Source organism: Amblyomma mixtum, chromosome 3 (assembly GCF_055824585.1).
Source record: "Amblyomma mixtum isolate Tamu chromosome 3, ASM5582458v1, whole genome shotgun sequence".
NCBI lineage: Eukaryota > Metazoa > Arthropoda > Arachnida > Ixodida > Ixodidae > Amblyomma > Amblyomma mixtum.
The window spans coordinates 335,869,251-335,892,617 of NC_143014.1; positions in this window are offsets into that span (position 1 = coordinate 335,869,251).

Here is a 23,367-nt window from a genome sequence, read left to right on the forward strand (position 1 = left end):
TCAACTCAAACGGTATTCGATAGCACTGCTTGCTAAAAATGGTAGCGTAGCGGCGCTTATAGCCACGGCTGCGACGGGAGTCGATCTTTCCTAACTCACCTGGAAGAGTCCGACTAATGGCACATTTAAATGGCTGGAAAACGAAATCCTTTCAAATTACGGCCTCTGGACCACAGTACCGAAGGCCGCGTTCCGGACATTGTCTGCAATTCATTTCAAGAAAATAATAATTAGTGGTATGGAAACATTATAAACTCCGAAAGCCACATCCCTCATGATCCCACATGATCTCACATCCCACATGAGCACACAATGCACACATCACCGAAGAGAGCGGCCAATCTGAGCTCACGCAACCCAGGCCCGCCTTAAGAGCCTACTTGCTCCAGTCAAGTCCTGTAAACAGCAACCATTGTGAACAACGACAGCCTCGAAATGTGTTTACACGCCTCTAAAAATTTCTGTGCCAGCGCATGAGCGTCCGCGAATTCGAGTAGGAAGCCATGGAAGGAATACTGGACGCTTGATCGCGCTAATGGAGATGAAAGTTGTAAAGATGTGTCAACGTTGACTTAAAATATGACCAAGTTGGTGCAACGCACTTCAGTAGGAAGTGAACAACCTTCGCCTTTAGTGCAAGTGCGTTCCTTGTCATCATTTATTGACTCTCAGAAAAGTCAGAACATTGAGTGCATATGTCGGTGGTCCGTGACCAATAAGCTACGCTTCCGCCAAGTGCCTTATTTTCCTTCATAAGCTGACTACTCCGGTAGTAATTTCCCGTAAGTGATGGCGCATTTATCAAATGCTTTCCTCTTATTTACCCTCGCGTGTCATTTATTTTCCGGATTAGGCCACCGATGCTATGCTGAACACTTCTCTGTGTAAACCTTTAAAGAATTGAACCGTGAGCAATACGAGATCTTTATTCCGTTTTTTTCCGTCAGTTATCCGTTTAAATTACATTTCGTGAACTCATAATGGCCAGTCAGGCACAGACCTCTGCACATGGAATTTGGAAATCTGTTCGTGCTATGCAAAGCCAGAGCGTGAAAAGATTGTGTTTCATGGTGCAGTGCGGTCCATTCATCTGTTTGAGAATTAGGTGCTCTGTATTAAAGCGCACGTGTGATGTCCAAAGCTTTGTGTGCTGTCTATCCAGAGATGGGCAGAAAGCGCCGCGTAGCTGCAGCGCTCGTCGTTGGGTTGTCTCAAGGAGTTCATTGCGGCGACATGTGTGTGGATTTCAATGAAATAACATCGAAGTATTCATGGTGTTGTTTTTCACCTAAATTTCCACATATCGAGATGTCCATACACCGTCATAAAGTTGCGTGTTTATGCAGTAAACGCTACAAGGGCGGGGCAGCGGCTTCCACCGGAAGGCTAGCGCCACGCGCGAATAAGGTCAATTCAGAAGCCATTGCCATATAATGACAGCTTCTACTGCTGTAGCCACTGCAAGTTGTCTCTAGCGCATACAATAAGAAGAGGCACCTCTTTAGAGCGCTAACTCCACCCAAGATAGCTCTGACGTTCTTTGAGCCTCTATTTATATTTGCAAGAGATCGTGTATCGGTGTGAGCGGGTTTGTTCATGCATTAGGACAGTATCGAGTTATTGTTGCGTACAGGTGACGGGCGATGCCAATTCACTATACACACGCGCTATTTGCAGACACACAGAGAGGATATTTGAGTAAGAACTATTGATGAAAGAAATTTTTTGTGCCTATTTGTGAAAGGAACAATATGTAACAACAAAACTTTTTTTTTCGCAGCCTCACAAAGTTTTCAACATCCCTGGAAAGTTTCTTTCTGGCATGACAACGTCCTGCTGTGTATCTGCGGCCGAGAATGAGAGCCAAAATGGCAGCCTCTAGCAGTGTCATGCACGTTGCGAATCACTCTGACTCGTTACCTGTTTTTGAAGATATTAATGGAGAGGGAGATCACTATAGGCACAGTAAAGGATGATATCAGTTTTGTGCACGAGCATCAGTGCACAACTTGCTCAACTCATGCGATGGCGAGTGCACAATGGAAGAGCCAGCATTCGCTTCTGCCGCTGCACTGCTCCCTCTATATCCCACAACTGCACTGTAAACAACCGAATGTTGTGAGACCATGTTTTACTTGAAAGTTATCTAGAGCACAGAAACAATGCGTGTAAAATGCAAAATGAGCCCGCAAAGGCGCGTATACCTCAAAATAAATAAAATGTTATGCAAGTGCTATTGCTTTTTTTGCAAACTGAACAGATATTTTTCTATTATTTTGTCCATATTCCCCATAGCAGACGCTTACAAGCGGCTTCTTGTCGCTAGAGTCCCTTCTTGCCGGAGGTGCGGCTAGGGACGGAACGAAAATTATGTGGCTCCTCAGCAGGAGTTCCAATCTTTGAGTTCGACCGCGACGGCTTGTTTTTGTGAAAGCGAAAGGCAAAAAGATTCCAATGTGTTGTGCAATGTCAGCGCACTTCAAAATGTCACCAGGTGGTCAAAATTATTGCGCAGTCCTCCACTAGGGCACCTCTTTCTCTTTCTTCTTTCACTCCCACCTTCCTCCCTTCCTATACTCCGCGGTTCGGCTGTACACCGAGATATCAGACAATTACTGCGCCATTTCTTCGCGTCAAGAGAATATTTTTCAATTTTTTCTCTTCAATGCTTCCTTGAGTTACGGAAGCATGAAGGGCCCTAAATTTCAGGTAGGGACACAGTGTAAGATAAGGGACGCTCTCAAATTTCTCCCGAATAGAAAACTGAAAGGTGCTGGGTCAAGAAGGGCAGGAAAAAGCAAAAAAAAAAACGTACTAAAACGAAAGGCAATTCCGTTTGTCTTTTACGTGCAGCACGCAAGTCGCCTCCATACAAAGCGTAAGATACATGTCCCCGCATCCCCTGTTACCGTTCCTCCGATGCACCTAAGCCTGTCTTGAAGCGGCAGTTTTGGCCTCCGCACTTGCAGCGACGGTGCTCCTCTTCATCAACACCCTTATCTCATAATATTTTTACATCCTGAGTACTATCGCATATTTCGATTAGAAAAGCGCATTATTTCATCAGCAGCAAATATGACAACAAAGTTGGTCAGTTACAACGGAGCAGAGCAAGAAAGCGGTCACTAAAAATGATGTCGTTCTTCCCTGCGTTTCTGCCTTTACTACATATGACTGAACATTTAGTCCAAGAGCTCTTCACAGTATGCCTCGTTCACCTTTAGTATTTTTGCTTTCCGGGGACTGCCAGTCATGTTTACTTCGGAAAGGACGAAAAATCTATCAGTGTATGCCGTGTATGGCAATCGTCCTGTGAGATTAGTTTCTTTGTTCTTCAATCGCGGTCAAACTTCCGCATCTTTATCCAACTCAAGCGGCAGTGTGTGTTTAAAGTGATCGCAGTGCGCGTTGTTCCGCATCTCAAGTGAAGAGGAAAACGCACGTGGAGAGGGGGCGATGCGCTTGAGAGCGCGAAAGCTAAGGCTCCCGTTCTGCAGAATATACGGCGTCGTCATCGTCAGCTTTGTGAGCGAAAAATCACCGGAGAAGCAACCTCGCTGGGCCACAGGGGTCTCGTCACCATTTGGCGTGATCAGAACCTGCCCACCGGATTCTGAGAAAACTTACCACCGTGGCAGGAGGCAGTTAACATAATGAAGTGTCGTGAAAGTTAGGCTGGAATGACCTACTTGGGTCTCAAAGCCCGATCGAATGCAGCACCTGCCACCGCAGGACATTGGCGCATCACTTAACCGCTACACCACTATACCAGGAACGGTAGAACGGCTGCCAGGGGGCAATAAATCGTTACATAATATATATATATATATATATATATATATATATAAGAAGTTGGGGAAGTCACATTGAAAACCTTAACAGATTTATTCAACGTTACGACCAGGGACTGGTCTTATATATATATATATATATGTGTGTGTGTGTGTGTGTGCGTGTGCGTGCGTCCCTGTGCGTGTGAGCGTGTGCGCGTGTGTGCGTGTGTAGGGGTACAGGGGATTTTTAATTTATTTATTTTGTGGTGTTGAACAATTTATAATATTACTGAATATGTTATCGCTTAAAGCTAATTGATTGGAAAAGCAGAAGAAAAAACAACCATATGCCGCCGGTGGGATCCGACCCCACGACCTCCGAATTACGCGTCCGGTGCTCTACCACTGAGCTACGGCGACGGCTGTCAAACCTGCTTTCGGGGGTATTTATGTTTACAAATAACCTAACCTTGGGAGTGTTCACCAGCGCCACCCACGTTCTTAAGCGGCGGACGTAGCACGTCCTGAGTTATCGCTGATGTGACGTAGAACGTCATCGAACGGCGAGGGTGGAAGCTGTGTGAGAACCCTCTTATGCTTCCTAAGGCATCAAGGCTGCCAGAACCGAGGCCCTCGTTAAGCAATTAAGCAGACAAGGAAAGGGCAATGAGGGGCTCGTTATAAATATGAGAGAAGCCAACAGCCACAGAAACGAATGGGCACAGGGAATTTTTAATTTATTTATTTATTTTGTGGTGTTGAACAATTTATAATATTACTGAATATGTTATCGCTTAAAGCTAATTGATTAGAAAAGCAGAAGAAAAAACAACCATATGCCGCCGGTGGAAACACGCAGCGTGGGCGTATTCTACTCCAGCACGACGCAGCAGCCCTTGTCCAGAAGTAATCGACGCCCACTCGTTTCCACTGTTGCTACACCTGCCTAACATGAGTATTCATTACCAAGCGGTTATAAACGCTAAATGGGGCCTGGAAGAGAGAAAAGTGACGAAAAATGGCACGTAACAGCTCGGTCGAAAGCTGCTCGAAAACCGTCTTTTTCTTTACTAGCTTTGTAGCCGTGGAGGAGACACAAACACTGGAGAGGGCGCCACGTGATAGTTTCGCAGGGGAAGTCATAAATGATACAAGGGACTCGCTCCACGTGATGGCACGTGGTGCACTCTGTTGGCCGGGACAGAGTGCCGGCAGTCACACGACGCCAACTTTGGTAGGCCTGGTCAGAGAAAGAGCAACAGACCAAGCTTCAAGGGACCGCTTCCGAAGGCTGTCCTACTGACGTCCTCATGACGCACTAGTTTTAGAGCGCAGCTCTTAGGCGCCCGTTTCTGCGTTTCGTGGCGTCGCCGTCCCCGTCGCCGTTGTCCGTTGTAAACAGCAGTGGACACCCTTTAAGCTGCGAAAGCAATGTAGCGGGAGTTTGGAAAGGAGAAAGCTAAAGCGCAAACTCCTCCCCTCCTTAGCAACCGGCGCGCCAGTGCGCGGCGCAGCTGCGCATACCAACCGTGACGTCACAGAGTAGCCGTAGAACGAGCCACGGCCGGTCTCGACGCGCGCGCTTTCTCGCTCACTCCTTACGGCCTGAGCAGGCGCCGAGAGAACAAAGCATTTTTTTCTGCGCTGCCCCACCGCTGATGTCCGCGAGAGGGCGCTGCGAGCCGACCCTTCCTGCGGCTGCGCCAGAGCCAGTTTTAAGCAGTCGGCGCGCACGAGTCCATTTTTTCACGTGTTGGTTTTGTCGCTGTGCTTAGCTCGTGAACGAAAGGTTTGCCATGTTCCTCATGCTTCGTGCGTCTTGCTGGCAGGGTCACGTTTCTCAGGAAGTTTTCTGCATCGGACTTTTCATGGATATTCGTCTCAGAAACTTTTGAAGTGAAGCTGCGCATATGGGGTACTTCTGTGTCACTGCACTTAAACGCGTGTACGAAAGGTTTGCCGCGTGATGTCATTTATGCGCCTGCCTCATGCTTCGCGCGCCTTGCTAGCGTGCTTGTGACGACGAACAACACTAGCAGTCCTCTGTACAGATTTCGGCGTTGTCGAGAGAATCGTGAAGTTTACTATCCAAAGCCGGAGTTTCTAGCTATCCTGGAAATTATTTCGGCGTTTTTTGTTTTTGTTTTGAAAAAGCAGCCAAATATCTCCCACGATCTAAAATTTCTCGAAGCCTTGTAACTAATCGTTGAACCACCTCTAGAAGATTCACCCTTCCTATGCTACCCGGAAGGGGTTGACAGAAGCCACACTAAATGCTTAGTACACCTCATTTCTGAGAAGTTTCTCCGAATTATTCTCGTCAACTACACAAACAAATTGACAAACCAAAATGACAAGCCATCTCGTTTCATCCACAAGTCAACTCGAAAGCATTTAAGGCTACAACTGCCATCCCTTGAACTGTGAGGCGCACGACAATGTTGTATACTTCATTACAAGCAGTGCCTGTTATTCTTTTCAGTTCTTTTAAATATCTGAAACGATATCGGAGTTGCAAAGAGCAAGGGATCTCTCTGATCTGGTGTGTTTCGCGCAGTGAGAACAGATGGCCCAGATACTTCGAATGTTTTCAAACGGAAAGTGCTATTATTTTCTTCATACATTTCCAAGTATTGACAGAGGCTGTGCCAGCTCTGAAGATGAAAATAAATGTTTTCCTAAGCATGGACCCGCCGCGGTGGCACAGTAGTTACGGCGCTCGGATGCTGGCCCGAAAGACGCGGGTTCGATCCCGGCCGCGGCGGCTGAATTTCGATGGAAGCGAAATTCTAGAGGCCCGTGTGCTGTGCGATGTCAGTGCACGTTAAAGAACCCCAGGTGGTCGGAATTTCCGGAACCCTTCATTCACTACGACGTCCCTCGTAGCCTGAGTCGCTTTGGGACGTTAAGCCCCAATAAATCAAATCAAATCCTAACCATGGCTTCGCTCTGTAATATCTTGCCTCACTTTTATTCCTGTTAGTCGCAAATGATACAGCCCTATCGGCTAATACTATGCTCCATCATTGCATGCCGACTTCAATGTTTTGAGATCCATCTACTAGTTACCTGATTTGCGTGCCGATAGCAGTGGTTGCATAAAATATGGTTGTCAAGTTCTTGTTCAATGCTCGGAGCAGCCGTTCAGCAATATGTGCAATGTAACGGAACCAGCGCCCGCCGAGGCAACGTCGAGTGTACATTTCAGCGGCTCCCTTCGAGCTGAGAGGGTTGGCTCGCAGCGCCCCCGGAGAGTTGCGGCGATAGGTAGCAACTGCCCCTCATGCACAGGCCGTACGAAAGAGCGCGCGCGTCGAGACCGGCCGTGAACGAGCGTGCGCGCGTCGGCGGTGGCAGCTACACCGCCGCTCCTTCGCCAGACGCCTTGGTGCAGTTGAGCGAGTGGGACGCATGGCTCCGAAGCGACCAAGTGATTCCGCGCCAAGCGGTTCGGAGAAGCGGCATTGGGTTGACCACAAGGCTTTCGCCAAGCACACTTTAAAATTTACAAACTGTCTTCTGTACTTTTTTGAGCAAAGGAAATGCGCAGTATCTGACTCCCACAGTTGCGAAACCAATAGAGCGGGGGCTTGGAAAGCAGAGGATAAAATTTGTCAATTGGCTTTCGAGTAAAGGAAATCCGCAGCATCTGTCTCACACAAATCGGTGGACACCTGAACCAGGGGTAAGGCGAAAAACTGACCTTTTGAACAGTGGACACCTCAATCGTGCTTTAATCTACGTGGCGGTAGTGGCAGATGTGCGCTGCATGCTTTGGCATTGACAACGTTGTGCCAGAAACGCTGCCACCTGCCAGGGTGGCGGGTGGGTGGCAACTTTAATGTAGATATAAAGACAAGAGGGAATTTCTTACCACTTACGCGGGAGAACAACCCGTTCCTCTCACTCGTAACGGCTCCCACAGCTGTGAAAATCTCGGGAAATACTTGTACTCATGTATCATACATGTAGATGCCTTAGAAAATTTAGTATTTTAAGGCGAAAGCCGTTTATGGCTGAAGACTAGCCAGCTTGTCCGCCCATCCGTGCGTCCGCGGCACCTGTCAATCATCAGTATGAGAGTAAAAATTGTTAATGGTTGCGTGAAAATTCAGTAATGACAATTAGTGTTAATTAGTTGATTAGTTAAACATTATTATTTAACTAGTTATTGATAATTAGTTAATAAGGTAATGACAATCAGTCAATAAGTGAATGATAATTAGTTAACTTGTTAATAATACAAAGGAAACGCTCAAGCCCGCTCAATGGAAATATTGCGCATAGGCAGTGCCGTCATGCGCAATCCTCAGGTTGGTTAACAACGGCGCATGCGCTGTCACCTCAGAGGTAGTTAAAGGCTTTCGCCTCTGCGCACTTTAGATCGTCAGAGTGCTCCCATTTTTTGTATCCGCCTTTATTAGTTGACAGAGTCTCTCGTTTTACATAGTCAGGAAGCGGCATTTGGCTTCCCCTCTTCTTGCGAGTAGCGCCGCTGATATGTGCGATAAAAGTGTACGGGTGCTGGCAGCTGAAAACGCCAGCATGGTAAAATTGAGAATTAAGTGAATTGAAAACATAAGTGAATTGAACTTATGTTTGCTCTTGGAGGCAGGCATAGGTTGGGGTACCGTGTGGTAGAGACTTAAAACGGTGTCGAAAAACCAGGTGTTAGAGAAAACACGAAATGAAATAGTTCTTTTGTACGCAGTTGAAAGTAGCTTATGCGCAGCGGCGAGCCTGTAGCCAAAGAGCGCAATTCAAGACCTCCGGTTATTCTGTATCTCCAAAACACCACCGCTATGAATGCCCCTCATCAACGCATGAAGTGGTCCAGTGTAAACCAGCGCGGTGCTTGCGCTGTGCTTTATTGTCCGGTTTATTCCTCCACGGGCAGCTCGCATGCCAGTTAAGACAATCGCATCGTACCATTGATGTTTTACTACTAGTCGGAGTGATACATGACGGCATTTACACGACATCGCCAATCAATTGTTTAATTTGTTCACGTTAGTAATGACGTGAGTGCATCCATAATCGAAAACAACAGAAAAATACTCACCTGAGGACGCAACTGTGGTAACGATCGAGCTGACGAAGTGACTGATATTTTTAGGCGCTTAGAGCCAAGCTTAATTGTTATTGTTGTTGTAGCCTTCGTGGCATGGCACATACCCACTGCGGGGGAGAGGCCAGGGTTCTTGTGAGGAGACCCAAAAGAAGGTAAATGGGTGCCGAGCTAAAGCTTTAACTTTGCTTGCCAAGCTAATGGTTTAAATTTGGTTAAGAATTCAGAGTAATTAAAGAGGAAATGAAAAAAAAATATATCTTTTTTAAGCGTAAAGTGAAAATAAATATTATTGTTTCCAGCTCAGGACGCAGTGACGTTTGAAACGTATGGTGAGAACCTCCATTTTGCTAGCGGAAGCACCTAGATACATACTTACATGCGCTGCATACATAATACATGCGTACATACACGCAGCCAACCATTTTTCACCCTCAGCTTGGCAGCTCCAGCTACTGTTGGGATGGGCGATTATGCCGACCGCGTCGGAGTTCTCCGTCTTTCGGGTTCGCTATTACGTGACCGCCAAAATTACTGCACTCGCACAGAGCCGACCTTGATCAAGAGTAGGTGGGCGACAAAGGCAAATATGGGCCTCCGTTTGAGTTGGCTCGGTAGCTGCGGCGCCTGCAAGCTGGGTAGACTGGCCATTGATAGTTCGCCCCAAACTCTACTCGGATCAGCTTCGATGCCGGCGTCATGACGGCGGCGTGAATGTGGCTGTGAGCGCATGCGTCCAAGGCAAAAATACCCTGAGATACCTGTCTATGAAGAAGATGGGAAGCGGTCGCTGACAAAACGATCCTGAAATGCGATTCCATAAAAGAAAGCCTTGGGGAAATATAGGGGGGGACGGGAGGGGGGGGGGGGGGGGTCAAGTCTTCCCGCCCCCGCACTCCCACGCACTGGCTGCAGCGTTTCCGCTCGCTAACCACGGAGGGGTTCGTGCTCGAAGCAAGAAAGGGGGAACGATAAAGCGTGAACAATCATATGCTATTTATTACACTTGCAGTGAATACATACAGCGGGTCAGCTAGCTACAAAACATTAACAAGGCATTCCTCGGAAATAGAAGGCTACGTAAGAAGGGCTTCCGAATAACCGGCTGGGGCAGGGGCGCAACTTCGGGGGCATCGGCGGGGAACGTTTGTACGCGCCGACAATGGCGGCCGGCTTTTCCCGTGCGCGCCGCAGTCAAGGGAGTGACACTCTCATAGAGCCAATGGGGACGTTTTTTTTCGAAGGCGATGGTGGCGGCACCTGGGAGAGGCGGTAAACGCAGTCAAAAATCCAATATGGCGGCGCGCGTTTAGGCGGCTGGTTGTGGCCGGTTGGTCGCGCTACAGTGCACTGTACTCGCGCGTGCCTGGTGCTGGCGGCCGCTAGCTCGATCCAAGCTTTGTAAATACTGGTGATTAACTGATCCCGCGCTGCATTCACGCTTGATTTCCTAAGTACTTACGAAATCTGCTCACTCGCTTTTGTATTTCGATGTGTCTGTTGATGTAGCATGGTGTATGGTGGCGAGCGGCGCGACTGCTTAGCAGCTGCGTTCGCTCGAGAACGAAAAGCGTAAATGGTTTTGTACAAAGAACAATTTATTAAAAGAACATCAGCAGTGACCATCCATGTTCAAAAAGTGATTTTAGGTATCAGTGACATTGCAGTATCAGAAACAGGCATCCTAAAAATCAAAATATAAAAACGCCATTATGTAAACCTAGAAGACATGAGCGCACAGAGAATATATGGGGGATAAAAAAAGGTATCAAGGTAGATACAGTATACCTAATAAAATGCTACATGACTGAATATAGGTTTGTACGCGACTTTGTAAGAGATTTAGGTAAATAGCAGGGAAGTAAAACATCTGACATTTACTGAAACGCATCAGTCTGTGGCTATGAATAAACACACGCAGAGAAAGGCAGCGAAAATTTTCAACCTTTGACTCGTGTAGAAGAAATCACAGTGCGTTGGGCTAGGGACAACATAATAGGCTGCAGTGCTAGTTCTTAGTATAAAGACTCCAAGAAAAGCTCACTGTGTGACTCGACATGACGCCAATGCCGCTGCTGCAGTGCGAATGCCGCCGACGTCGCCGTTTTCGCTTGCGCGGCTGACCGGGCGTCGACTGCTTGTCGTCTGCTGCCGCGTTGCCCGCGGCGTCATGTTCGCAACTAATTTCTTTGATGTCTTATTTTTAATACCTATGGCTGGTTATAATTTAGTTCATAAGCATGTTTTTATTATTGATAATGGTCGAAATATTTCACTTTTATTAGGCTTAACTGCAGCCGCGTTTACCGCCGATACCAGGATCGCTGCAATCGTTTCGACCGTGGCGCCACCCTCGGCGCGGACGCGCAACTTGCAACATGCCACAGCCCTGCCGCAGTCTTAGGGGCAAAGCCGTCCCCGAGCATTTGCAGGGGGAGGTGACGAGAGGGCGCGTTTGCTGCGCTCGTTTCGCTGCCTGGAACCAGAAGTCCATCGGAGAGGCTCAAACGATCTCATACAAAAGGTGACGAGAGCGTGCGGCTGCAACCGTTCGTGACGCTGGCTGGATCCCAAAGAGACTCTCGACGGCTCCGCGGAGCTTCGCGTAGCCTTCGAGGTGGCGCTCCCGCCGCTGCTGCCGCTTACCCCAAGAGGGAAATTTCCATCCTCGCCCAGCTGGTGCTGTCTTGACGCGCGGTGATGATGGTCGGCCGCGTCGAACACGAAGAGGAGGTCGAACACGAAGAGGAGGGCGGGGGGGGGGGGGGGGGGGGCAGGTTTACTACAGCTTACAGAGGCGCGCCGGTGTCAGTACAGTGATAACTCGTTCGATTCCCAGCGTTCCGCTAGTAACCAAATTATGCTTTTTCAATAACCTCGTACCACTCATCGAGCACCGTGAATCAGTTCAGTTCACTTCACCCAGACAAAAGAGACAGGCGAACCAGGCGGGAGTTAAACATCACTTTTTATTGCGAAAGCATTACTAGGCTATGTTCGCCGGCTCGTGCATCCAAAGCTTGTCGTCGAAACATGTCGGCAGTAATTGTGGGGAACTCTGAAGAGATAAATTCAAACGAGTGGCTTTATTCTAAAGAGGCTGATGTGAGCATGCTGCGCAAGACAAGAATTTTCAAAACAGATCAATAGTTCATTAGCTACAGCCCAAAATGTCCAAAAAGTTGGCGGAGTTAGGGCAGCTTGTGACGCCAAATTTGAAAACTGCGGAAGTGTGACAGCACGTGACCGGATGTGTGAGCGGAGCCAAAGCCTAGCGCCAAATTTGAAAGCTCAAATCGGGTACAGAGAGCAATGGATGGATTTAATGAATTAATTACAATAATAAGAATAGAAATGAAACAAGCAACAGATTACTCTAAGTATGGTGAATTAAGAGTGAATTGAAGCAAAATAAGGTGAATTAAGGTGGATTAAAAACGAAGTAAGGTGAATTACGGTGAAGTAAGGTGAACTACGGGTGAAGTAAGGTGAATTAAAATGGTAAAGTACGCTACAGAAAGTACCGAACCTTCCTAGAAACGCCCCAAGTCCATCGGGAGACGAGGTAGTGCATTTTTTCAGTTCTACTTAAGTGCCTGCAGCTGCTAAAAAACTCTCAACCTGGGATCTAAGTTTTGCGTGGATCCTCTTCTCGATAAGATCGAGCTACATCACGACGTATAGTTGGTTTTCTTTGCGCCAAAGAAAGTGAAAAAACTTTGCAAGGTTGTCAGCCGAGTAGATACGTTGCAAAAGCAGTGTGGAAAGAAACACGAAAAAACTTTCGTTGATTGTACAAAGGAAGTCGTTTACGATATTCCATTATCGTGTGCATCATCATACTTTGGACAAACTGGGCGCTGTTTGAATGACAGGCTCAAAGAGCATAATAGAGATATTAAAGACGGCCCAAAAAATATGTTACCTGAACGCGTGTCCACTTGCCAGTGCACAGCCAATTTGGACAAGACAAAGTTCTTAAACGCTACGAGAACCAGCTTGAACGCGAATTTGAAGCATATGCCTTTCATCAACTTAAAGAAAAGCGCGTCAGCACTCCTTCTATTAACTTGAAAAGAAAAGAGACCAGATTTCTCGATGGCTGAATTCGAATAAGCTTATCATCTAGTTTTATTGTTTTCATGTTTTTATCATGTGGGCGGGGCCTGAGTTTTTATATTTGCCGTTGCTGCAATAAATTTCTCTCAGTTGACAGTCAGCGCCTGTGTTCGTGTCTTTTTCTTGGTCCCGTCTGCTGCGCTGTTTTTATGCAAAGACTGATATTTTGATGACTCCTTTTATTAAGTTTGGATTACCAACTGTCCGCTTCTTTCAACTTGATACTGTGTGCATAGGGCAGCATATTATCTTTGACGCTTTGCATTAAATGTACAAAACCATGAAAATGTCCGCAACCTTAGATGGAACGATGAAATAACATTTTATTGCTGGAACCGCCAAACGTGAGACCAAAGTATCCTCTTTCGGCACTCTTGAAAGAGCAAGTAACAGCAAGGCAGGGAAGATAGCATTCCAATGCAGCGCAATCAAATGCTCCGACAATACACAAATCTCCAACCGCATGCTGATGCTTAAAGTATATAATGCATATACAGTATGCCGGCTGTGAAGGGTGTAAGGCCAATCGTTCTTAGAGATGAGTTTTTAAAAGGCACATATTAAAATAATTTCGACGCCATCTACACAATAAGTGGTTGGCACAAGCGGAGGTTACGCGCTAATATCTGAAGTCTGTATTTACTGCACGGACAGCAGAAAAAAAGTATAATGCTGTCATTAAAACCTAAGGATTAAAAAAGTTCGTGCTTCCCTGAACCGCTTCTCTCGAGATGCAACCTTGTTTCAAGCTTCAAGGCAGCGTCTGTAATTATTGCCATACTGTTGTCCACTTCTGGCGTGGCTGTGTGACCCGACTACGTGCGTTGGAATCCGCCTGTCTTCCTCGTCTTCCCCTCGGCAAGCGCCGGTTGGCTGAGTATTGATTGCCGTGCTAGTGCTTTGTCCTTTACGCTTTAGAGGCTTAGGTTGCTTAAACGCACGCTGTACAGTTCAAAATTTTAATGACAGCTTTACGTTGAAAGCTCCATAATGCTTAAGGTGGCGGCACAGTATTTTATAATGAAAATGCCTAACAATAAACTGTGAGTAAACATACATGCCGAATTTGGCTTCCAGTTGACTCATGTGGCAGACAAACTCATGCCTTGTTTCCTCATAGTTCCTGCGTCATCGGGGTATCTGCGGCTCCTCCGGAATATAAGCAACAGTTAAAGCGACTAAAATAGAGACTACTAAGTGTACTAATTCTTTGCATTGTCAAGACGAAGTTAGGTGCTATGTCGCGGCTCTTGCCTGAAGTGGTCATGCGATGTGCCCTATGTGCACGCTTGCTACTCCTCTCGCCATTAAATCGTAGCCATTGTCATTGACAAGTGGAGCTTTGTCACTCGCCGTGGTGTCTTCGTGGTTGTCGTGGTTCGGGGCGTTTCCAAAGCCGTTCCAAATGATTGATTAGTCCAAATTAATCTGGGTACCTCCACTACAGCGTCACTCACGTCCAATGCGTGGCTTTTCGACATTGAACACCGCACAACATACATTTACTACTTTCTTTATCAGAAGCCGCATTCTGACTGTCGTTTCAGAAAATGATTACTGGTGGATCCTTGCTCATCCGAAGCAAAGATGCCCTATAAGAGTGGTTTAATGACCACTGAAACTACTAAATTAAGGAAATGAAGGTCATATGGAATTATTATCCACATGCGACGATTAGTAAAATGCATTGAGGGAATCGATGCTGCTTATTCAGCAATGTGAGGGCAGTCTAAAAGAGTTAAACAATTTGAACGCATGATTTCGTTGTTGAACTGAATCTGTTAATATGTTGTCACTGTGCTCTTGTCCGACGTGTCCAGTGACTCGAGCGCTGTCCCTTGTTCGCTGCACGCAAAAGAAAGAAAAGGGAGGGGCAGCGTTATCTACAGAGTTATTTCGACTAAAGACCTGAAAAAAATTCCTTCAACTGTAGGCGCACAACCTACCACTCTCCAAATTTTGCCTGAACAAGCAGCCAAGAGCTTTTATGCCGTTCCGGTAAGGAAAATATGGAGGCGTTACAGTTAGGACACCCTGGCCTACACCCCTTCGTTATACCGAAAATGAGCACATATTTCCCAAACTGATAGTTTAATGGGAGAATGCCTACTGTTTAATAGCTCTCGCTTGCCAGCCCTAATTTCTTTTAGGAAACGCCAGTGCCACTGTTCATGTGTCCTTCAAGGTCTTACGCTGATGCATCGCCATTATTGAAAACCGCGGGCAAGGATACAATAACGTTTTCAGTGGAATAGTCGTTCTAAACTTTTTTACCATTTTTAATGTTCGAGATCCTGAACAGATTTTAAGCAGTTCCCTAGCCGACATTTTGTGGATATTTTCGACGTCATTTCTCGCCGCCGAGTCATTTCGTTACCAGTGACTTCGGAATCATTTCTCATATGCGCCTGACACATATGCGGCAGGAATGTTCAAGTCGAACATAAACCTGGGCACTATGTGAAGGATTCACGCTATACAAAACACGTAAAAAAACCACTAAAGGAAACGACAGCACTAAAGTTAGCCTAGCCAGAATAGCATTCTCTTTGGCTACCCTGCCCGGGAATTTAAACAAATGTTGAGAACGCCGAGAGAAAAGAAACCAATGGCTTGAGTTCTAAAATACTGGCACAGGAAACCTGCAAATTTGCTAAGACTTGTGTCTCGGTCCTGATGCTTAGATAATATCAACTGAGTGACACTGGCCGTTCCACCGCTCACTGCTAAAGGAAACATAAGCACCAAGCCCACATATTTTTATTCGGCTTTCCCTCCTTGGAAACGTAAAAAGCAATGTTCTTATTCTTCTTCTTTATCCTGCATTTCCAGACAAACCATCATGTCCAGCGACTGCTAATGGTCACTGACACCCTTAACCTGTCTTGATTCTTATATATATGCCCATGGACTGGGGCGAAAAAACATTCATTCTCATGCATAACGCTAAATGCTGCTTACGACACTGCCGTTGAAAAAGTGTATGCGCGCTCATTGGTATTTACTGCGTGAGAGCAGACGTTTTTTGGAGTTCGCTTTTATGTTCAAAATTTCGAATCACATCCGGCCAGACCGTGCGGCCAGTTTCTGGAGGTTAGCCAAATGTGGCTCTCGGTGTGGTATTAGCGACAGATGTTGGCTCGGCAGCGCCGTGCTCTTTCTTCACTACACACAGGTCTTGAACATCCATCGGAGGTTCAACTGAACGCCACAAGTAGCGCGACAATCTTCTAACTGCCAATTTTTAGTGTGATCAGAGCGTTAGCTTTTAATACATGGTCGTCCCTATTGGGACGTTCTCAACTTGCATGATCTAATAGCTCTTGGTATCTGTAATAGCAATGGAAAAAATTGGTGACGGTTTCATGCTTGATGCCTGAGTCGAACGCAGGCATTATTGCATGCTGGTGTAAAAAAGCGTCTGCACCGCACAGTACGAATTCAAGGAATAGGTCGTCGTCGATCCTAGGTGTAAGCATGAAAGGCACTGTAGGAAATGCGTACTTTAATTTCGGAAGAATCATAGATACTGACAGCCGCTCACGAGTCTTGAGGATCATCCCTCATAGCGTATTTTCTTTCAAGTAGGCTTTCTTCATGTGTGACAGGGCGCCCAGCTTTGCCTCTCTTCATGCATGGTGAACAGCCCGACCAGCGCTCCACACGTGCCGAAAAAGAAGGGATTGTGCCGGCTCGGTGCTACAAAGAACGCTAAGACATTTACCGCAGCTGGACACCGCCGCATCACCTCCGCCGACCTCAACGTCGAAGGACAAATTAATACTTTCTACTGCGCATTCTGATAGATCGCGCCACGGGACTCGAGTTCTAGGGTTCACGTGCATTAAGTAACGACGGCAGCTCACGCGGCGTTGTTGCTCAACCTATGGTAGAGTTACTGTGCAAGTACCTAGCGCTGCGCGTTTGTTTTCCCTTTATTGCTCGCTTCTCTAAGGGCTTAGCACGATCTGATGATTGAAAAGATTCTATGTATTGCGTAGAGGCCAACTACTTTATACCGCCTGACATTAGACCATTGCTCACAGTCCATTGGTACACATACTGTTATATTGCTTTAGGGCATTTTATTTTGTCCGAGTGCATATGTTCACACAAAATGACGTTTTATTATCAATAACGCGCAATTTTACCGCAAGTGTTCGCCGGTTACTAAAATGAAAACATTTGTGATTTGTGGCGCTTAAAACAGATGGCACCAGACATGCACCACATGGCGAGCATTTTGTTCAACAGAATGGAAAGCTGGGCTAGTTGTAGGTTATTCATGATGGAATTTGTGGGCGCGAACAAACAAAACACAGAGAAGATACCACAGGACAGGCGCCTTCAAGGCGCCTGTCCTGTGGTATCTTCTCTGTGTTTTGTTTGTTCGCGCCCACAAATTCCATCATGGGCATTTTGTTCGTTACAGACTGAGACAGGCCATAGTGCAGCCGACGCATTACTAGCAAGTGGTGTCATTGAACGCGGTAGTAATCTGCCTAGAATAGAGCAAGTTCAGCAGCCAGAACCACGCGGATTGAGCCTGCACTCGCTCTTACCACTGCACCAGGTCCACCTCCGCCATGCAAGAGTTGCTTCTTGTCCTCGTAGTTTTGATGTTTTGAAAAGAAATATTGCGGACCTACGCGCAACTGTAGGTACTCCACAGTAACTGTAGCTGATCAAGTGCCAGAGCACTGCACTTGCGCCTCTCGGGCTGTAGGGCGAAACTTGACGCTGGTTCACACGTAAGGGGGCTGAGCGAATTCTGCACATGAGTGGCGTGTAGCAGCGAAGAAATCGAACTGGTTGACAATAATATCGACTCCCTTGCCGCTATAGCTGCCGCGAAAACAAGTTTTTGTGCAGCGGCAGCAGGACACGCTAGTTTGTTCGCTTGCATGTGAAAGGCTCCTTCACTCCGCGCGATAGCTTGTCCCACTACGGGACCACAAGGACACTAATCTTGACGCATGTGAATCTCCTGCGGCAGCGCCGCGCGCGGCAATAGGCGGAGTGTAAGCTTCGCAAAGAATCGCTTACGTTCGACTCTGTGTTCTTTTCGATTCTGGCGCCAAGGTCACCAGCGGCGCGCCTAAAACGGCAGCTAAAAGCACTTCTAGCTTAATATGCAGAGTTCGAACGGCGGAGTAGCATTGCCAGATGCTTACGACAGGCGGAAATAGCTTCCAGTTCGGAAATCTCCCATCAGAACGAGCCCGCAGCCATGGCACGCCGTGCACGCCCAACCAGCAATGACGACGCGGGAGCGGTACTGGCGGCGACTGCCCGAACTGCTCCTCGCTTGTGCCGAGCTACGGCGGCAGTCGTGGCGACGACTACGACGTTTGGTCGCCAGTTCACGCCAAACGACACAGGCGGAGGAGGCTGGGTCCTTGCCTGCACACAGGGATAAAGAGAACGTCAAAGTAACGCCATAGTAAGCAGAAGAAGGAACGCCGTAATAAAGGAAAAAAAAAGGCTATTGCTAGCCTGGCCAATTTTGGCTTTAAATCTTGATATTAAATCCAGACTGTTGATAATAGATGCAGAATGCAACAGCGAACTGGTGCTTGGATCAAGTATCGCCTTACCCATATGCAGCGTGATATTGCACATATCAAGTTTGACATAGCGGTACTTGACTAATTGCCATCAAACACTATTATATTGTTCCGTGACGCTGCTGTAAACTTTTTTTAACGAATGAATGAGTGGAATTATGCCTTCTTTAGACGAACGACGGGACAATGGTTAAAAATGGAGAGAGTGGAGAAGAAGCGGTAAAGCTACATTTGCAGTGTCGAAGAGGGTTCTTGCACAAACGAAATTACATTTAGAATGCCCAGCACCGCCGGCAATTATTCTTGGCTATAGAGTAGTCCTGTATATGGACTGCATGAGAGCTAAAATTTAGAACTAAATTGCCTCTAGCGCGGCCATTGATGTGGACCTGCATCGTGGGGCTTAGCGGAGCAAACCTATCAACCTCAATTGATCGCCCTTAAGGATTCCGAAGTTTCGAGCTTTTTTACTAATACATCTCTAAAGGCTATGTCACTGAATTCGGAAATTACGGCTCACAGAGGTCGCTGTTGAACCTAAGGACAATATTTGGCACTCCTTCCGCAGTGTTGACTGTTGCGCACTCTACAGGGTGAACAGACACACCCTCGGTACATCCTTACGCCGAGCCCTCTCCACACAAGACCTCTCTGCCAAGCTCTCGTCCCGTACCGTATCTGGTGTGGGCTGTGCTCTCGTTCAAAGACCGCCCTCCCCACCTCCTGTTCCCACCCTCTTCCCTCGTTCCGAGCAATGAACCCCGCAGAGGACAGCAGAAGAGAAAGCCAGAATCCTCTTGCTAACGAAGCGACCAAAGTGGTCAGCATAGTGTGCGGGAAGTATATTTTCACACTTTCGGAGCTTCGGAGCAGAAAAGCTCATTCTTCGTTTCCTTAAAGGGAAGCTGAAGAGATTTTAGAATTCATTAAGATGCTCACGTATGGATGTGGGAACCTTAAAAATCATGCGGGTGAAATTTTTTTGCAGATTAATCACTTAGGAGCGACGTAATCGCCGTTTAAAATTGCGCGGTAGCTCCGCCCCCCGCTGTCCGCCGAGCGCTGCTGATGACACTGACGATGCGAGCCGAAACCGGAAACCGTGGGGTGGTGACGTAAACATTGGTGTTCCGTTGCCTCGCAGCCTCCGCGACCGTGCTTGTTTCTGCGTGCATGCCATCGTAAGCTGCTTCGATCTGCCCTATCTGCCATGTGTTCCTGTATTTGTGCGTTTTTATGTGTGTGGTGACGTACAGAAACGTGTGCAGCATCGAGTGAAGCGGTGGGCCCATCATGCCGGCATTCTGCGCAGCCTTCGGCTGAACTAACACCAGCGGCCGCGACGATGTGGTCTTTAATTATTTCCCGCAAAATAAGAAGCTTTCCGCGAGGTGGGTCGCTGCTGTGAAGCGAAGGGATTTCAAGCCGTCAAAGGCAACAGTGCTATGCTCTGACCACTTTCGTGATGAAGACTATTACCAGAGCCTGCCGATAATTCGTTCATTGGGCCTGTCAACAAAGTCAGCTCGACTGAAACCCGGCGCAGTACAGTCTGTCTTCGCGCACAGGAGCTCGTCACCGCCACCGAGGCCAGCTTTCGCGAAAAGGAGGAAGCTCGAGGTAAGAATTTGTGTATTAACTCTATTAGAATTTGACTGCGCGAACCGGTGTTCTGTGTAGTGTATGGCGCGTAATTTCGTGGATGCAAGACTTTCGGTAGTAATGAGATGAACGGCGCTGGAATGAGAACGTCAGGACGGCAGCAAACTGCAGCTTACAAAATAAGTGCTTAGCTTTTATGCTTGCAGGCATGCATCATGCATCTCGTACAGCATTACCCATATCAGAGCTCGGCCGTAAATTTTTTGACTGAATAAAAATCTTAAACTGCTACTAATACTGCAAGAGCCGGAGCGACGCGAAGTGCGCCTCACAACCGGAGACTGCGCACCGCGCGTGAGCAGAGAACTTCGTTTGGTAAGCGAGCACGTGAAAGACGTTATATGCAGACTCTTTACTCAATTATGTTGGAGCTCAGACATTCTAGGATTCATTCGTAGCCCTCAGTGGCGAGAACATAGGGAGTAATACGCGGCACATTTTTCTTCGGGCTCGGAGCGTCGAGAAAACTCTGCAGATGTTTCTGGTATACGGGCGCGCGGCGTTTCGTTTTCAATTTGGTTTCGCCTGGGGCCTGGCTGATAGCCGCCTCGTCAGCGCCCAATGTGCGCAGTCACGGCGCTTGCAGTCTGGCCCCAAAGCGTACACTTTTTTTTTCTGAGCGATCCACGTCGAACGCGCCCGCTGGCGCTGCGTTAGCGCGTGAAGTTGCCTGTCAGGGTGTAAGTTTTTAAAGAGATCTTTTTTGCTTGGCTATAGTATTTGCAGGAGGTGCTCCAAATCTGCAAATACAACATAATATGAAAATATAAATTTAATTAAGATATGCAGTTTAGTGAGCTATTGGAAGCCTTCTGCCTATTACTGGTGCCTGCCATATCCCCCAATAGAGCCCCAGGGATAAAATTAATACAAGGTTAGTTACCCATTTTTTAAAATAAATTTTGGACCTTCTAAAGAAACACCTGGTATATAATTAATGGTCTCACTTTGCACGGAGCTCGCAAATAAAAAAAATGGTTTATGAAATAAACCAGAAGATTTTACTCATACTGAAGCACACTTTTGTTCTGTTTGCAACAATATCATCATATGGCTTATGCCTTTCAGGTTCTTGCCGAACTGCTGCAAGATCAAGACTGCACACCAGACGATAGCGCAAATCAAGAGTGGATGGAAAATGACATCACACCTGGAGGCTGCACACCAGACAGTCAAGAATGCACACCGAACAGCAATACAAATCAGGACTGTGCAACAAGTCGTATGCCACTGGCAGATGCTGCTGAGGACTCTGCATCAAACTTTTCTAAAAGTGATGACAAGGCTGACAAGTCTGTTCAAGTTCTGATGCAGCCAATACCAGTAAAGTGTTCTGCCAGGAATACATTTATAATAACACATGTAGTCGTAAAAAATTGCCGAGTGCAGCATGTCTTCATACATTAATAAAAATATTATATAATTGTGCGCCACGTGTGCTACAGCCATCCTTGCGATTCGGCCTGCTCGGTTGCAGCACGAGGCCGTGGAGTTAGTGAAAAAAGTCACTTGTCGCTTGATCTGAGAACAGCACGATAAAAGCGGCCGCAAACGGATGGAGATACTCCTACAAGGGCTTGAAGTATGAAGCCACTCGCCTAAACAAGGATTTCAATTTACTGCCAGATCCCATCTTGACACGGAGAACGGAAGGCGCACGTTTGTCACCTCGACGAGTTCTGCCACAAAGCGCCGCGAACTTCTGTTTTACGCGTGTGTTATGAACCGAGCCGGCACGCAGCGACCATGAGGCGATGCCAGCATAAAATTTGCGCGCAAAAAAGAGCCTGATAACTTCTTGCGCATGTCAGTGGTCTGTGTGGATTACAAGCAGATTTGCGGCAGCACCGACAAGCGGCAATACAATGCCGACAATCGCATCCCGCTTACATTGCATTAGGGAAATTTCGTGGAGCAGTGCTATACTACATTTGCTCGCTTCAAAATTAATTTATTGTATCTCTGAATGAAGTTTGGCTAGAAAATTATGCTTACGAAAGGACATTTCCAACACGTGGAGATGCTGACACTTCGCTTTCGTTCAAGCAAAAAGCACCGCTTGCGCCAGCATCGTTGCTTCCTTGGAGCGGTTTGCTCTTTGCGATTGGTTCGTACATGTAGGGGATGACGCCAAGACCCTCCTGGTAATCTCCGATGTGTTTCTTCTTTATATAGGCATCAAACCAACAGCCCCGAACCACCGCGCGCCGCGCTTCACGTACTACATCGGCGGAGACCGAGCCGGGCTCACCGAGCCAACGCCAGTGTTCACGTCACGAGGCGCCCAACCAATCACAGGCGGCAACGAGGCGCGGGAGCTGGCCCAAGGCTGCTGCTGCACTTTTTGCCAAAATAAAATAGGTTTGCGCTTTCCTCTGCCTAATTTCGATGAGAAATTCGAATTCCGAGGGTGGAAAACTGTAAAGTGCATCTCTTCACTCAATTTTTTTGGGAAACCTTTCAGCATCCATTTAAAGCGTGCATCTGTACTTCACTGTCAAAGCTAAGAATGTTGAAGCTTTTCCTCGAAAGTTCGACTCGATTTCGACCGATTTTGTGAATGCGCAAAACAAGTGTTGAATAGTGCGAATAATTATGATTTTTCTGAAATTATGACGCATGATTAGATTATCCGCAGTGGTTGACTGGTTATGCCGTTCTCCTACTGAGCGGGACGTGCGCGTCAGCCATCAGCTTAAACTAGTCGCTAAAAAGATCCCTTCATGGCGAATTGTGTGAACGTATCAGGTGTTGCAGGAAAGATGACAGTAATTTTTAAAAACAGGGTTTTTGAGGTAATGAGAAGCTGGTTGAGGCATAGTAATATCAGTGTTGGCGGATGTAAAAAACAGGCGAGTCATGTTAACTAGCTAGTAAACTTTTCAATTAAATTCTGATAGTTAATTTTTTAACTATTGCTGATAGGCAGTCGCTTGCAATTGGTGGTTTGTAGCCGGCCGTTAGCAATAACCATAACAGCTTTCAAAATTTTGAAAACGTGATTGCCCTCTCGCTGCACTTTCACTACAGTCTTCAGTCGTTTTGCGCTAACAGGGTCGGTGCGCCCACAACGTCAAAGAAGTTTCTCAGTTTTGAGCGAAGAGTTTGAAACTGGCGTCTTGGTCGATGTGAACGTCAACCCACAGGCCAGCGTGAGAGAAATCGGCGCTGCATTGGG